Below are 17582 nucleotides of genomic sequence, written 5' to 3' on the forward strand. Positions count from 1 at the left end.
CCGCCCCCGAGCCCATCCTGATCCGAAAATCTGCATATGGGTTCTCCTGTCGCACTATAAAGCGCCGAGCGCGGGGCGAATTGAGTCAGTGGAGGTTTTTCTGTTTCGGGCTCGGGCGAGTTGTGGCGGTGGCGAAGTGTGGCAGCAGCAGTCAAGACGGGTCTGGAGGAGAGTCGGTCTGTCGGGGAGCTGCAGAGAGGAGAAGCCGGGAACGCGGTCGAGGGCGCAGTGGAGTCACTCGTCGCGGGACCCAAGCAAGCCAGCTATCCTCTTTCCCCAGAGCATCAACAACCCCCCCGTTTCCCTCCCCCCCCGCGCTGAGATAGTGCGAAAAGGGGGCCCCGTTCCCACCCCATTCCAGGCAGTGCCAGCGAGGCCCGCGGAGGAGCGCGGAGTTGGGGCGCCGCCGCCATTTTGCGGCTCATCACAAGACGGGTAGGCTCTGCCCGGTCTCGCGCCCACAGACCATTTTCTTTTGATTTTGAGTATATGTGTTGTCGGCGCCGTCTGTAAAGTAAAACTGTGTAAGTGCCCCCCGAAATCGTAGAAGCAGTCGAACTTACAGTTCGTATGAACCGGTAGAACAGAGACCAGCGGCACAATACAGAGATGAAAATCGCAGACACTCCACGCCTCCAGTGAACGAAAATCCATATTATAGACAACAGGAAAGATGGGGAACACAGTTTGAGCAAGCTGGATCATTTCAACCCACTGCACCTCAAACCGAATTCCCTCCTTCCTCCTCCCCCAGCCTCCTTCCATCCTCCTCCACCCTCATTTCTACCTCCTCCATCTCAAGGTTCATTTCAAACCCAAAACCCATTCGTTTTATGACAAAGAAAAGAAGCGACTTCGTCTGAGTTACCCTTCCTTACTTTGAAACCATGTGACGAACCAAAATTGACTTTGAAAATTGAAGGCCAAGAGATTCCTTTCTTAGTCGACACAGGAGCAACCAAATCTGCGCTCAGAAGGAGCGATTTCCCAGATGCCCCGTTATCGCGAGAACGAGTAAAAGTAGTGGGAATGTCAGGAGTTGCTAGTACGATTCCACTGACAGAGCAGCTCCGGGTGGAAATTGGACCATTGTCTGCAAACCATGAATTTTTGATGGCAATTGATATACCAATTAATCTGTTGGGGAGAGATCTGTTATGCAAGCTGAATTGTACAGTTAGGTGTACCTCTGAGGGCGTATATTTAGAAATACCTCACGAATCGCACAAAACTATGATGAATTTATTACACGAAAATACAGAAAATCTTGTATATCAATGGACTGTGATTCATTCTGAAGCATTTAACTATTTGCAGGAATATTTGAAAACGCAGCATTTGAAAAATTTGCAGGAGAGAAACGTACCCGAGGTGCTCGATTGGGTGAGTAAACACGGCATGGACAGACGGTACTTACAGACTCGACTACACTGCATTTCAGATTGCAACGTCAAAGGGAAAGATAACGTCTATGCGAGTGAAACACTCTCGAAATTACACCAGATCTTTGACTTAGTGTTGGGAACAATTTGGATTGGAAAGCAAGGGATTGGCCTGGAGGTGCATCTCACGCAGGAACAATTAAAATTGTGGAATTAACCGTCCAGTGTTACACCACATGTTACTTTAGCGATTGCAGAAGGTTACCAAGAAACGGACATTGGTCACATGGTAACCTCTTTGAAGAAAGCATCACAAGCGACTTTGATGGAATCGAGCCAAGTAAACGGACTTTGGAAGATCGGGGAACAGGGATACTGTTGGTCAGAATGTCGAGGATCGGCAAAAGCTGTGTTCGAGATGGTCGATGTCTCGGAATTAAATGGGTCAGGAAAATTACCTGAAATACTAGAACAAGTCCCGACTTGTCTGTGGGCAACACATGCCAACGATGTCGGCCAAATTAAAAGTATGAATCCAATCAAGATCACTATAGATCCAGAAAAGAAACTGCCTCGAAAACCGCAATACCCTTTGTCTCCAGAAGCAGAGGTAGGAATTGCTCCCGTAGTGGAAGCGCTATTGAGACAAGGGATAACCATTCCCACCGTTAGTCAATGTAATACACCGATCCTACCTGTGAGAAAACCTGGGAAGCCAACGTGGAGATTCGTACAGGATTTGAGGGCAGTGAATGACGTGGTAATTCCAGCTTTTCCTGTAATTGCAAATCCAACTACCATTCTATCAAGCATCCCAAGTACTACTACCTATTTTAGTGTTGTGGATCTTTGTTCAGCTTTTTTTAGTATACCAATAGCCCAAGAAGTACAGTTTCTGTTTGCATTCACCTACCAGGGAAGACAATACACTTGGACTGTATTGCCCAAGGGGTATTGTGAAAGTCCAACATTATTCTCGAGGGCCCTCAAAGACGACTTGGATGATGTAGTTTTCCCTTGTGGATCCACACTGATTCAATATGTTGACGACCTGCTGATCTGTTCAGCGTCAAAAGACGCATGCGAACGAGATACATTGACACTGTTGAGGGCCTTAGCCAGGAAAGGACACAAAGCATCGAGAGCTAAATTGCAGTTTTGCCAAGAAGAAGTGAAATATTTGGGCATATTCTGAAGGGAGATACAAGACGCATCTCCCCTGAAGGTATAGCGGCAATATTAAACCTGCCCAAGCCAACTACTGCTAAACAGATGAGGTCTTTCCTCGGAGTGACTGGCTATTGCAGACAGTGGATACCAGATTATGCGGCCTTAGTGCGCCCCCTGGTGGACATTGGTTCGTCAAACGCACCCAGCCCACTTGCATGGACACAAAATGCAGACAAGGCTTTTGTAACGTTAAAGCAAGCTCTTTCTTTGGCTCCCGCTCTGGGTTTACCAAACTATGAAAAACCTTTCCATTTGTACGCATGTGAGAGACAGGGGTTTGCACAATCTGTGCTGACACAGAAGCACGGAAATAAATTACGGCCTGTTGCATATTACAGTCCTAAATTGGATCCGGTAGCGCAAGGATTCCCCCCTTGTCTCAAGGCAGTAGTAGCCGCTTCGCTCGCGGTGCAGGTGACAGAAGCACTCGTCGCGGGAAACACTTTGATTCTCCTGGTACTGCATGCAGTCACAGCTGTACTGTTAAAACGAAAACACAGCATTTGTCGGCTTCAAGAGCAACGACATACGAACTCTCACTCACAGCACCCACGAACATTACGATTAGAAGATGCGCACCGCTGAATCCTGCTAGTTTGTTGCCAGGAGTACAAGATGGTGATCCTCACAATTGTGAAGAGATAATCGCCCACACGTGTCTACCCCGTCCTGACTTGAGAGACACACCAATCCAAAATTCTGAATTGGTTCTATATGTCGACGGCTCATCATCACGTGCACCTGATGGATATCTATTAACAGGCTACGCCGTTTGCTCTGATCACGAAGTAATCGAAAGTGGGAGATTGGCTGAGAGCTGCTCCGCACAGCAGGCAGAACTGTTCGCCCTCACTCGTGCATGCCATTTAGCCAAAGGCCAAATAGTGACAATCTACACTGACTCCGGCTATGCCTTTGGTGCTGTACATGAATTCGGAGCACTCTGGCGCGAAAGGGGGTTTATAACATCATCAGGTGCACGGGTGAGGAATGGAGCATGGATTGCGAATCTGCTGGAAGCAATACTTCTGCCTCACCAAATTTCAGTGGTTAAATGTGACGCCCACACCGGGAGATCTGACGACGTCTCACGGGGAAATGCCAGGGCAGATGCAGCTGCAAAATCTGCTGCCCACACCAGAGCTCTTTTAATATCACAATGTGTATTGAGACAAGAGGCAACGCCGACCATTGACGATATAAACACTTTGCAGACAGCTGTTAGTGCAAAAGAACGAGATTTGTGGATATTGGCTGGATGTGAATTCGAAAATGAATCCAAATTATGGAGATCATCTGATGGTCGTGTGGTGGCACCAAGAGCTCTATTACCTTGGCTCGCCCGATTGGCACATGGGGCCGGGCATACTAGCAAAGGGGGCATGAGTGCTTCAATTGGGAGACAGTGGTTTGCCCCGGGGTTTAGTCCAATTGCAGAACAGTATTGTAAGACATGTCATATTTGCCAAAAACATAACCCAGCAAGGGGGGTGGAGATGGCCCCAGGGGGTCATCCAATTCCATTTGGACCTTTTGTTCATATCCAGATGGATTTTGTCCAGTTACCAAAATGCTGCGGTTTTGAATTTGCGTTAGTCATCGTCGATTTGTTCACCAAGTGGGTTGAGGCTTACCCTTGTCGGAAAGCAGATGCCATTACTGTGGTTAAACTGTTGATGAAGGATTTCATCTGTAGGTTTGGAATACCTTGTAAGATCTCCAGTGACCAAGGTACTCATTTCACAGCCGAAGTGGTGAAAGAATTGTGTCGCGTATTGCAAATCAAGCAACATTTCGACTGCCCGTATCGTCCGCAATCTGTGGGGGCAGTAGAGAGGCAAAATGGATTCCTAAAGAATAAACTGGCCAAGATTTGTGAACAAACTGGATTAAAATGGCCAGATGCTCTGCCAATTGCTCTCATGACTATGAGATCTCCCGCAAATCGAAACACTGGCTTATCTCCGCATGAGATTATGATGGGAAGACCAATGAGATTACCGAACTCACCTCCTTTGACTATAAAAGACATGAACGTGCAGCAAATGGACGACACGTTGCTTTCGTTCTGTATCTCTCTGAATCATGCTGTAAGAACTTTTTATGCACAGGTGAAACAAGCTCTGCCAGAACCAGCCACATCTGATCATCACAACTTCAAACCCGGAGACTTTGTTTATGTGAAAATTTACAAAAGGAAGAACTCTCTTCAGGCACGTTGGTGTGGGCCGTTTCAAATACTGCTAACTACGCATACGGCTGTGAAGTGTAAAGGAAGAGCAACATGGATCTATGCCACACACTGCAAACTGGCACACAGCCAAAAAGAACCCGAGGACAACATTGCTTCCTGATAACTTTAATGATTCTTTCCATTGCAGGATTATTTGTACTACTAAACGCAGGTGGTACAATGTGCACTTGGTCTGTTAAGCCGATAAGTACTGTCTGTGATCAACGTTATTTGCATGTTCTTTGGAGATGGGCCTGTCAGACTACCCACCAAACTAAGCCTAGGGCATTCAGAGACCGAAGAAGCTTAACGAGCAGAGTGGATTCACCACATGGAATAAACACTTATCTGGCTCTTTCTCATAAACATGCGAAAGCTTTTAATAAAACCAATTGCTGGGTTTGTACTTGGATACCTCATTCAGCAGTTACTGGAATACCTCTACTGGCAATACCATTCAATCTGAGTGAATGGTGTGGGTACTGGGCAAAGGGAAAAAAACTGGGATAAACAAGATAATAACCTTGACGACCACATCATTACCAATGGAAATGGAAATTGCATCCGACAACAAAATTTCAGTAACTGGTTTTGGCCAAATTTTAATTTAAGTAAAATGCCTCCACATTTTATGGTTGAACGGGCGACAGAAAAACCTGAACTATGCTTGGTACAAGAGGCATGGGGAGAAAGAAGATTAGGAAATTCTGAATGCAGTAATTATGTTTATGAAAATCACACGATGGGACCACAAGTCGCTTTAAATAATACCTATTTCGTGTGTGGAAATCGAGCATACCCATGGCTTCCAGTTAATTGGAGTGGATCTTGTTTCTTGTCATTCATTTTGCCACATATGCGCCTGCTATCTAAGTCACCTTTTGAGCATTTGAAACGGGGTAAACGGAGTTTCACGTCAACTGAATTGTTCTTCATGATTTTAATCCCTCACTACGGTGTCGGACAAACGTCTGCGGGATTGGCAGAGTTAGCTGCTTCGCTTGAATTATTGGCAAATAAAACTGCTCTAGGCATGGTTGATATCAACTCGGAGGTCGTCGCCCTACGTGCAGTTTCAATGCAAAACCGAGTTGCGCTCGACCTCATTCTCGCGGCTCAAGGAGGAACGTGTGCTGTAATTAACTCTGAGTGTTGTACTTATATCCCTGATAAATCGGAGAAAATCACAAACATAGCTGACAAGATTAAGCAAGAATGAGCCAAGTATCACAATTATTTTACGAAAGATGGGCTTTATTCCTGGTTTGAAGGGATTTTTGGAGGCTGGGGAACTACCCTATTGCATAGGATTTCCGTTGGGTTATTGTGGATCATCATTGCAGTGGTGCTTGTTAGATGTGCAACAATTACAATGCCGGCATTGAATGTTTCTTGTCTAAAGAGGAATACTGCTAAAAAGGTGATTGTGGCCAAAGCACCACCCTCATACCCTGGTTTTGAGACTGAGTACTACGACTCTTATGAGATAGAATCTGAACTTGGAAATCCATAAGTAGCGCAAATGAATGTGTTCAATATTCACGGGAATTGTCAATCCACTCTTGCCCATCTGCTCTGTTCCCGAAATAGGTTGTTGAAAATCAACTGTGCAGCCCAACGGGTAGCCTTATCTTCTATCGGCCTAGGAGCCTACCGGAACCTCGACCAGGTCCAAAGCTGTACAACCACATGAAGCCACCTGGCTTGCGGGACAGGAAAGGCTTAGGGACTGAGCTCTACGATGTGAAAGAGGGGGGATGTGACAACCAAAGAAAATGGGCACACTCGAACGCAAGAGAAAATGTATTTCCAAGTGAGAAAAAAAAATCGTTAAACTTAACTTGTGTTGCCTTTTTAGGCAACAAGGGGGGAGTGCTGGGGAAATTATTACTCTCGAGACAAGAAACCATTGCCTCAGTCTGAGTAGGTCAAAGTGTTTGTTTTTTTCTCTCTACTGTTCTATTATTTAGTTGTTAAGGCCTACCACCTACTTATAATCTTGTCTTTCTTTGACACTGGACATTGTTTGGTTCTTTTGCAAGTACAAGGTGACCGGGCTGATAAGCTGTACATTCTGTTCTTTGCTATCAAAAGCCCTCTCTGCTTTAAACTGGTGTATATATTATATATATATATATATATATATATATATATATATATATATATATATATATATATATGAAGGGAGAGAGATGGGGGGGGGGGGGGGAAGGAGAGGATAGACAGCAAATAAATTGTACAAAAGAAAGAACTCCTTGTGGACATTGATTTTACTGGACTTCTGTGGTTTATTTATCCCGATACATACAACACCGAGTCGGCTAGACGTTGAATCCTCGAGGAGGACAAGATCCCTTAACAACCGAAAGAATCCTTTCGATCACGACGCAGTTTGAGGATAGAAATCCACGTCAAGACAAATCGCAGACAGAGCAGGGGGGGGGGCTGGAGAGGAGACGGTAGAAGACAGAAAGACCACCGACTAGCCTGCGGTGAGAGAGTGAGATGCCCAAGGACTCAGCCTCATTGCAGGAGATGCCAATGATCCAAAATGCCTTGGTTTCCACAGCGTGAAGCCGAGAAAGGTGGTAGGTAGGAGCACCAGTCCAGAGGGGAGAGCAGTACTCCATCAAGCTGTGGACGAAAGCTTTGTAAGTGGTCAGGAGCTCAGGTGGGCCGAGGAAGGACTTTGAACAACGGAGGATTCCCAGTCAGCGACTGGCTTTGGAGGCGAGGTTTGAAATGTGGCTTTCCCAGGAAAGGTCATGGCAGATAGTGAGACACAGAAGCTTGAAAGAAAGGACTTCTTCCAGAGGATTGTTGAAAAAGTGGATGGGCGGGGGGGGGGGGTTCTAAACGGTCCTTTCGGAGAGACATAGTGAGAGTGTGAGATTTGTCCGGATTGAAAGACATGTTCCACGTGATGGACCAGTTTGTGGTTTTATCCAGATCTGCAGTGAGTGAAGAAGCTGCTGCTTGCTGGTCTGAGGGATGACCGATGGTACGGTAGAGGGTGGAGTCATCAGCAAAGAGATAGAGGATTTTCCAGAGTCGGAGAGATCATTGATGAAAACCAGAAAAAGAACAAGGTCCAGAACGCTACCTTGAGGAACTCCAGCCTGGATAGGAAGAGGGGATGAAAGAACTCCATTTAGGGCCACACGCTAACTGCGACAGAAGAGGAAGTCTGCGAGCCATGAGTGGAGATGGCCTTGGATACCATAGGAAGAGAGTTTGGTGAGCAGGGCAGGGTGCCAGACTGTGTCAAAATCACGTGATATGTCCAGGGATATGGCTCGGATTTCCTGTCTGGCATTGAGGACCTCCATCCATTGTTGGAAGAGCAGAAGCAGCATATCCAGGGTAGAGTGACCTGGTCTGAAACCAAATTGATGATCGGTAATCAAGCCATTGGAGAAGAGGAAGGATTTAATGTCTGAAGCGATGATGGATTCCATAACCTTGCTGATGATTGGGAGAAGGCTGATTGGTCTGTAGTTGCAGGGCAGTGATGTTTGCTGATTTTCAAAGTTAATTAGTTAATTCTATTAATTTAGAACAGAACAATAGTTAACATTATTTTTCTTTATTAATGGGTTCATTTGGGGTATTCCAAGTATCGGCAATAAGAAATTATACCTCTACAATTTATTTTGAATAAGTTAATTAGTTAATTTTATGAATTATGAGCAGAAAAATAGTTAACATCATTTTTCTTTATTAATTTCTGCAGAAGATATATTACTGATCTGCAGTTTATTTTGAATAAGTTAATTGGTTGATTTTATTAATTTTGTGTATTCAAGCATCATGCTATCTTGATATTATTGAAATGATCTGGGGTCTTTCAAGAAAGTGATTGAAAATTGTAGCTGGTCTCTTAATTTTGAATAAGTTATGCTCGTTAACTTTATCACTGTGTACAATAAAATTTGTTACATGATTTATCTTTGTTATTGAAATGATCTTGGGTCTTTCAAGAAAGTGATTGAAAATTGTAGCTGGTCACTTAATTTTGAATAAGTTATGCTCGTTAACTTTATCACTGTGTACAATAAAATTTGTTACATGATTTATCTTTGTTATTGAAATGATCTTGGGAGATCCTTGAAAATTTTCTCATATGGAATCAGCATTACCGCCGGCTCTCATGCCATTGCAGATCCTTTGTGTCATTGCGATCACCTAAAAAGCATTCTTAGTACGGCTTTGAAATTTACGGATTCCAAATTTAGCATACATAATATATTATTGTCATTGCATTTGAAAATATTTATACAAATTTTGGGTGTCATAATGTAATAACCTAAGTAATAGGTTAAGTAGTTAACTTTATAACTAAGCTGAAAAAGGTTAGTTAACATACAGTAATAACATACTAACATGCTTACAGTTGCTAACTGTTGTTGTTTATTGTCTTTTCTAGATTTTGCTGTGTCAGTGCTACTTGTCTGCTGTTGTGCTGCTTGCGAGCTTTGTGGTATTAGCTTCTTTCCTTGGAGAACTCAAGTGAGATACAGCTGACAGCATTAATAATAATAATAATAAATATATTTCAGACTTTGGCTGATTGTTCTGTGTTTTGAGTGGCTCGAGGTGATAATATTGTTGTGGTTGAGGAAATTCGCAAACCACCATTCAGGTCTGTCTGTCAGGTCAGGTTTTCCAGATCAGGAATGATACACGCCCACTTCTGGTCCGTCCAATCAGCAAGCGCGGGGGCAGTTTGGCCCCGCCTCCAGGCGCGTCGGAGTCGAATCGATATATGCAAATTCGAGGATCAGGGGAGACTCACGCCCCTTTTTCTCCGTCCAATGGGCGAGCGTGGCTCCACCCCCGAGTTCGTTCTGATCCAGAAATTTGCATATGGGTTCTCCTGCCAGACTATAAAGTGCCGAGCGCGGGGCGAATTTAGTGAGTTTTTCAGTCAAGTGAGTTTTTGGAGAGCAGAGTGTGGCAGCGGCACACTCTGTTAGATAGCCTGGTGTTGGCGCAGTGGTTAGGGCAGTGGCTTGGGATCCAAGAGGTCCTGAGTTCAAGCCCCGTTGGGCCACTGAATTAATACACCAGGGGGTTGACTCAGCCTGTCATCCTTCCGAGGTCGATGAAATGAGTACCAGTATACTGGGCCGGTGTATACCCCGGTTAAAATAGGTGTACCTTATCCCTGTGTCGTAAGAGGCGACCAGGGTTGCGTCAGGAAGGGCATCCGGCGTAAAACATGTGCCAAATCACTATGTGGATCATACGGATGATCCGCTGTGGCGACCCCTCACGGGAGCAGCCGAAAGAAGAAGAAGAAGAAGTGTGGCAGCGGCAGAGTTTTTCGGTCGAGGCAGTTAAGTCGGGTCTGGAGAGGAGCAGTCTGTGGAGCCGTGACTCAAGTCGGGTCTGGAGAGTGGCAGTCTGTCAGGGTTCGGAGTCTGTCAGGGAGCTGCAGAGAGGGGAAGCCTGAAGCCTGGAGCGCGGTCGAGGTGGTTTGCTGCAGTCGGCTGAGGAGAATTGGGGAGGAGGTCGAATAGCTCGGGTCCAAGGCAAGGAAGACGGCGGTCGGCGACGAGCTCGCAGTGGAGTCGCTCGTCGTGGGACCCAAGCAAGCCAGCTATCCTCTTTCCCCAGAGCATCAACAATTCCCCCCTTGCCCCCCCACACGCTGAGATAGTGCGAAAAGGGGGCCCCGTTCCCACCCCATTCCAAGCAGTGCCAACGAAACCGCGAAGGAGCCGTCTGTAAAGTAAAACTGTGTAAGTGTTGCCGTGTGCTCGCGTAGTCAGTAGTAGATCTGCATTGTTCTGTTTCTTTTGTTACATCTGCTTTTGGTGCATAATTGTTGTAATTGTATATGTGTGCTCTCCGTGTGCCGCGGAATAAATGTGCATTATGTTGAACTGTTTTTCCCGTTTCGCTTCGTCTTTTCTTTGATTGAATCTCCATCGTGCTTCACGTGAAGGGTTGGCAGTGGGCTTAATATGCCCGATAATTAATCGGAACCGTCGAGGCCGCCGATAACACCGCTCGGTTATCCCGATAGTATGGAACGGGTCGCTTAAGTGGCCCGTGTCCGGAGTCGACCTGCGGCGAGGTGCGATCGCCCGGTCTACCCTCTGCGTGGGTACTTAGGTAGGTCGAGTTTGGCGAACAACCCTATCCCACGCGGGGGGCCGATTGGCACGATCGTGGTGAGGCCGAAAAACCCACCCGTGACTAGTTCCCGGCGTTAGTCCGAGAGGGTCACGACAGAATTGTCCGTCAGGTGGGCGACGTGCCACGATTCGAGTTACGTGGCCGCTCGCACGCCGGCGGGCACGAATTCGCAACAATATTATATTTTTCGCTCAATGGCTGAAATGCTTAGGAGCACATGACTTTTAATAATAATGGATCAGAGAAACAGTTAATCAGGATATACTGCATAATAAAGTATTAAAGGATTTTAACTTTTTGATGATTAAGTATTCTGTTGTACGTACAATGTTAAAAGTTTTTTTTTCTTTTTTCAGGATTTTGTGTTGGTGGAACACAGAAGCTTCATTCAAATCATTCATTCATTTTCATTCATTGAGGAAGGCAACCTCGTGAAAAAGGCAAAACCTTCATTACATCATAAAAGGGTGAATCTTTCATCTCAGAGGAAGGCAACCTCGTAAAAAAATGCAAAACCCTCATATCCAAGGAAGCCCACCTCCAGAGAGATATATATATATATATATATATATATATATATATATATATATGTATATATATATATATATATATATATGTATATATATATATATATATATATATATATATATATATATATATGTATGTATATATATATATATGTATATATATATATGTATATATATATGTATATATATATGTATATATATATATGTATATATATATATGTATATATATATATATGTATATATATATATATATATATATATATATATATATATATATATATATATATATATATATATATATATATATATATATATATATATATGTATATATATATATGTATATATATATATATATATATATATATATATATATATATATATATATATATATATATATATATATATATATATATATATATATATATATATATATATATATATATATATATATATATATATATATATATATATATATATATATATATATATATATATATATATATATATATATATATATATATATATATATATATATCCGGGCGTAGTGGCGTGCGCCTGTAATCCGGCTACTCGGAGGCTTGGGCTGGAGGATCGCTTGAGGACGGGTGCTCTGCATTGGGCCGCGCTATGAGAGGCTGTAGGGCAGTCCAGAGTCATTGCGAAACCCAATCCATATCCCTGTGTCGTAAGAGGTGACCAGGGTTGCGTCAGCTATAATGTGGTTTCCCAGAGGCCAGTCTCAAGTAGTATAAGGTACTGTTCCTTACAGCAAGTTTGTTGCCAAACCGCTAGTTCAAGTTTGTTGCCTTATGGCTAATTCAAGTAATGCAAGGTTAGGCTTGAGAATGCAGTTCTCTCGCTCAATTTGAGCTTTTTTTTTTACGAGGTTGCCTTCCTTTGAATGAGTATCACGCCTACATATATATATATATATATATATATATATATATATATATATATATATATATATATATATATATATATATATATATAAAATATATTTTGTTGCGATTTCGCGCCCGCCGGCGTGCAATCGGCCGCTCAACTCGAATGGCGGCTGCCTCGCCCACCGGACGGACAATTCTGTCGTGACCCTCCGGGAACTATCGCCCGGAGCCAGTCACGGGTGGGCCTTTCGACCTAACCACAATCGTGCCAATCGGCCACCTGCGTAGGATAAGGTTGTTCGCCAAACTCGACCTACCTAAGTACCCACGCGGATGGTAGACCGGGCGATCGTACCTCGTCGCAGGCCGACTCCGGACACGAACCACTTAAGCGGTCCGTTCCGTGCTATCGGGATAACCGAGCGGTGTTATCATGGGCCGCGACGGCTCCGATTAATTATCGGGCATATTAAGCCCACTACGAACCCTTTACATGAAGCAAGATGGAGAGTCAAACGAAGGAAAGGACGCAGCGAAACGGGGAACAATTCAACACAATGCACTTTATTTAGACGACATACGGAGAGCACACATAGAGCCAAACAGTCAGAATGCACATACATCAATTTAAAACAAAACAACAATGCAGAGCTACGACCAAATACGCGAACACACGGCAACACTTATACAGTTTTACTTCACAAGACACGGCGCCACAAGATCCATCCCAAAAAAACCCCGAAAAGAAAAAAGGTGACTTCCCTTATGGGCCGTCGAGTCCCTCTCCGACGTCCGTCGACGTGGTCCCGCCTGGCCGCGACTCCGTGCACGAGCGTGTTAGGCTAGGCCTCTCCGCGTGCCTCACGCCGGCATGTGTTGGCCGCTCGACGCCACGGACGAAGTTCTCGGCGCTATCCCAGCGCGGATAGAAAGGGGGGGGGGGAACGTGGATGCCCGAGATCGGGAGGGGGGGATGGCGGACGCTCCTTCCCACCAGCGGGGCCTTGGAACCGCACCACAGCAGACCAGGCCAGCGGCCACTAGGAGGAGGAGAGGACGAGCGAGCCGGAGGACAGGCAGAGGGCAAGAGCAACCACAAAACCGCTCCGCCCGTGTCCGACTTTTTGTATCCCGGCGCTCCGCCCTGTTGCTCCGCTCCGTTCTTTGCTCCACCCCCCTTCGAGGCGCTTCGAGAAAGGTCTCGAAGAGGGGCGTTCCTCCTCCCTGGCCGTGTCACACCGCGCATCCACCAATCGGGCGCCAGCTGCCGCACCCCGCTTCTCCTCCCTCACACCAAGCGCAGAGAAGAATTATGCGAAAAACAGGCGGGAAAAGCCCACCGAGCGTCCTCGTTGGTTTTTGTTTGAAATAAAAGATAGAAAAAGAAAAACGACTGACTCAAAGCGTCGCAGCCCGAACAAACCACATTAATTCCCTCTAAACAACGGGTTTGGGGCTAACTACACATGTACTTAAGAGATACCTCACCTACGGGACCTGGATGGTGGTTTGCGAATTTCCACAGCCGTAACAATATATATATATATATATATATATATATATATATATATATATATATATATATATATATATATATATATATATATATATATATATATATATATATATACAAAAGGCGTGATACTCATTCAAAGGAAGGCAACCTCGTAAAAAAAAAGCTCAAATTGAGCGAGAGAACTGCATTCTCAAGCTTAACCTTGCATTACTTGAATTAGCCGTAAGGCAACAAACTTGAACTAGCGGTTAGGCGACAAACTTGCTGTAAGGAACAGTACCTTATACTACTCGAGACTGGCCTCTGGGAAACCACATTATTGCTGTTGTACTATTTGAACTGTTGAATAAAGTGATAGAGTTTGCATTGACTAATAATTGACAAGTGTTCTTTTTGATATTTTAATATATTGTTGCGGATTCGCGCCCGCCGGCGTGCTGACGGCCACGTAACTCGAATCGCGGCACGTCGCCCACCGGACGGACAATCCAGTCGTGACCCTCTCGGACTAACGCCGGGAACCAGTCACGGGTGGACCTTTCGGTCTCACCGCGATCGTGCCAATCGGCCCCCGCGTGGGATAGGGTTGCTCGCCAAATTAGACCTACCTAAGTACCGACACGGAGGGTAGACCGGGCGATCGCACCTCGCCGCAGGTCGACTTCGGACACGGGCCACTTAAGTGACCCGTTCCGTACTATCGGGATAACCGAGCGGTGTTATTCGTCGGCCTCGACGGTTCGATTAATTATCGGGCGTCTTAGCCCACGGCCAACCCTTTACGGCAAGATGGGGATTCAATGAAAGAAATGACGAAGCGAAGCGGGAAAACAGTTCAACAATAAGCACATTTATTTTGCGATGAACGGAAAGCACACATATACAATTCCACCAAAAGCACATGTAAAAGAAGAAGACAAAAAGCAAATGCAACAATGCAGATCTATCCGACTACCGGGCACTCGGCAACACTTATACAATTTTACTTCACAGACGGCGCCGACAACACATATTCCCAAAGCAAAATAAAAGAGAACCACCCTCCAGGATGAGGGGGGTAGGCGGGCCTGGGGCCGAGACCGTGTCGGGCCTACCCGTCTGATGATGAGACGCGAAGTGGCGGTGGTGCCTCAACTCCGCGGGCCTCGCGGACAGTGTCTGGTAGGGGGTGGGAAGGGGGCCCCCTTTTGTCGCACTATCTCAGCGCGGGGGGAAACAGGAGGGGGTTGCTGATGCTCGGGGAAAGAAGGATTTCACAAAATCTCGGGTCCCGCGACGAGCGTCTCCACCACGACCTCGCTCGCGCCGCCGGCCTCTCCCTCCGCAGTTCCCCGAATCCGACGCGAGCACCCCCTCAACCGCCTTCGCCGTCGCCGCCTCTCCACAGCTCCGTCCTCTTCACTCCGACTCCGCGAACTCCCAACTGCGAACTGCCCTCTTCTGACGAACGCAGCCGTTTTTATAAGCCCCGTGGCTTCGCTCTTTCACCCTTGACCCTTTGCCTCCGACCCTTCACCTGGCTCCCCATTGGCCCGAGGAAAAGTGGGCGTGAATGCTTTTTGATCCATGAATTTGCATATAGCGACCGCCCTCCAACGCCCTGGAGGCGGGGCCAAATCGCCCCTCGCTCACTGATTGGACGGAACAAAAGTGGGCGTGAGTCGTTTTTGATCCGTTTTTCTGCGGAAAGTCCGTGATGTTTTTGAACACGCTGCTCGGTGCGCGCCCCGCATGAGTCCAGCATCGGTGCCCACGAGTGGCGCGAGATGACGGTGATGCGATGGTGGCGAGTTGAGACGGTAAAGGTCGTGGCGGTTGTGGTGAAGCGGCGTTGTGGTTGGTGGTTGTTGTTGTGATGGCCGCGTTGTGGTTGGTGGTTGTTGTGTGATGGCTGTTGAGACGTGGTTGGTGGTGGTAATAATGGCGGCTGGTCCAAAATAAAGATAGTAAAAGAAAAACGGCTATCCTGAAGAGTCGCAGCCCGCATGAATGACATTTATTCCCTCTAGACAACGGGTTTGGGCCTAACTACACATATACTTACAGAGATATCTCACCTAAGGGACCTGAATGGTGGTTTGTGAATTTCGTCAACCACAACACTACCCCCTCCCCTTTTTACAGACTCGTCCCGAGTCGTCAAATTTTTGTGTGCCATCATGTGTAGTTTTCCCCTAATACATTTTACCTACGGATCCCTGAGTGCGACATTCATGGTATTCGTGTCCCCAAAATAAATAACCTAAGGGCTGAGTAACTACCTAAACAAACTCACTCACACGGACGACTTAAATAAAATTGCCGGCGCTAAGACAAACATGCCGGGGGCGCACTCATATTTACAGTACATCTTAACCTTAACTTACAAATTTTACACTAAACCATGGCCCAGGATCAATGGACTCTGCAAAAAGAAAGCAGTTAACAGGGAGCCAGGCTGCTCGCATGCAGTCTCTGGCTCAAAACAATGCAGGTGACAGGGAACGTGGCCGGCTGCTCACACGCAGTCCAAGGCCTTCCTTCTTGAACTGAACGCAGTGAACCACAATGGTGCATGGGCTGCACAACCGTTGTCTCCGTGCCAGCTCAAGTGGCACACGCAATGAACACAACGAATGGATGGATGAATGGTTTGAACTGAACGCAGTGAACCACAACGGTGCATGGGCTGCACAACGCAGTCTCCGTGCTAGCTCAAGTGGCACACGCAATGAACACAACGAATGGATGGATGAACACAAACACGGTGCACGGGCCGCCACTGCAGGCCCGTGTTGTAGCTGCCAACAGGGCAGTTCTCGCAGCTTGCAAACTGTTGCCTTGCGGATCCTGGCGCACATGGAAATGAACAGGGGGAGCAAAGCAAAAATTGAACGGGGCTGGTGAACAGGGGCAGTGGGCATGGCATGGCAAAGGTGGCAGGCAAACACAGCCCGCAGAAGAAAGCCGCTGCAGGCAAACACAGCCGGCAGATGAACTGGCCGGCACAGGCCTTGAAGAAAAACAGCCAGCCGGCAGATGAAGTGGGCCGGCACAGGCCTTGCAGCACAGCAGCTGCAGACGATCCAGCCGGCACAGGCCTCGCAGCAAAACAACAGCTGCCGATGAAGTTGGCCAGCCTTTGCCGTTCCGTGGAGGTTGGTGGAGGGAGTGCGGTGGTGCTAGCCACTTGGAAGGCGGGCTCGGACCTACTCTACGGTCTCCCTCCCAACCTATCGCCTTTGCCTGTCACTGTCCATAACCACTCCCTTAATTTGTCCAAACCCCAATTTAGCCCCAACTTATTTTTTTATTTTTTTATTTTTACTTTTTTTACTTCCCCACTATAAATCGTCCCCTAACCCCCTTTACTGTCCTTGTTCGGCTAACCTATCCTGTCACCTCGCCTACTCCCAACCCCTACGTTCCCTTCCCGGAGGGGAATAAGGGAGAGCTAACGTCCTGTGTCGAGGCCCAACTCAAGCCTCAGAATGGCCTCCCCAGAGTTCAGCGATCTATAACACAAAGTGGGTCCAGCGGCCCACAACGAGAGCGAGGGGATGGATGGTGCGGAGGGGTACACTTCCTAATCTACCCTATCCATTTAACTGTTAAACTACTCCGGGGCTTTCACCAAGCGCCTCTCGCTTAAACTATTGGTTCTAACAACCCAGATTCCCGTCG

This window comes from Eptatretus burgeri, chromosome 16, assembly GCF_056783735.1.
Source record: "Eptatretus burgeri isolate ZD-2024b chromosome 16, Ebu_testis_v1, whole genome shotgun sequence".
Lineage (NCBI taxonomy): Eukaryota > Metazoa > Chordata > Myxini > Myxiniformes > Myxinidae > Eptatretus > Eptatretus burgeri.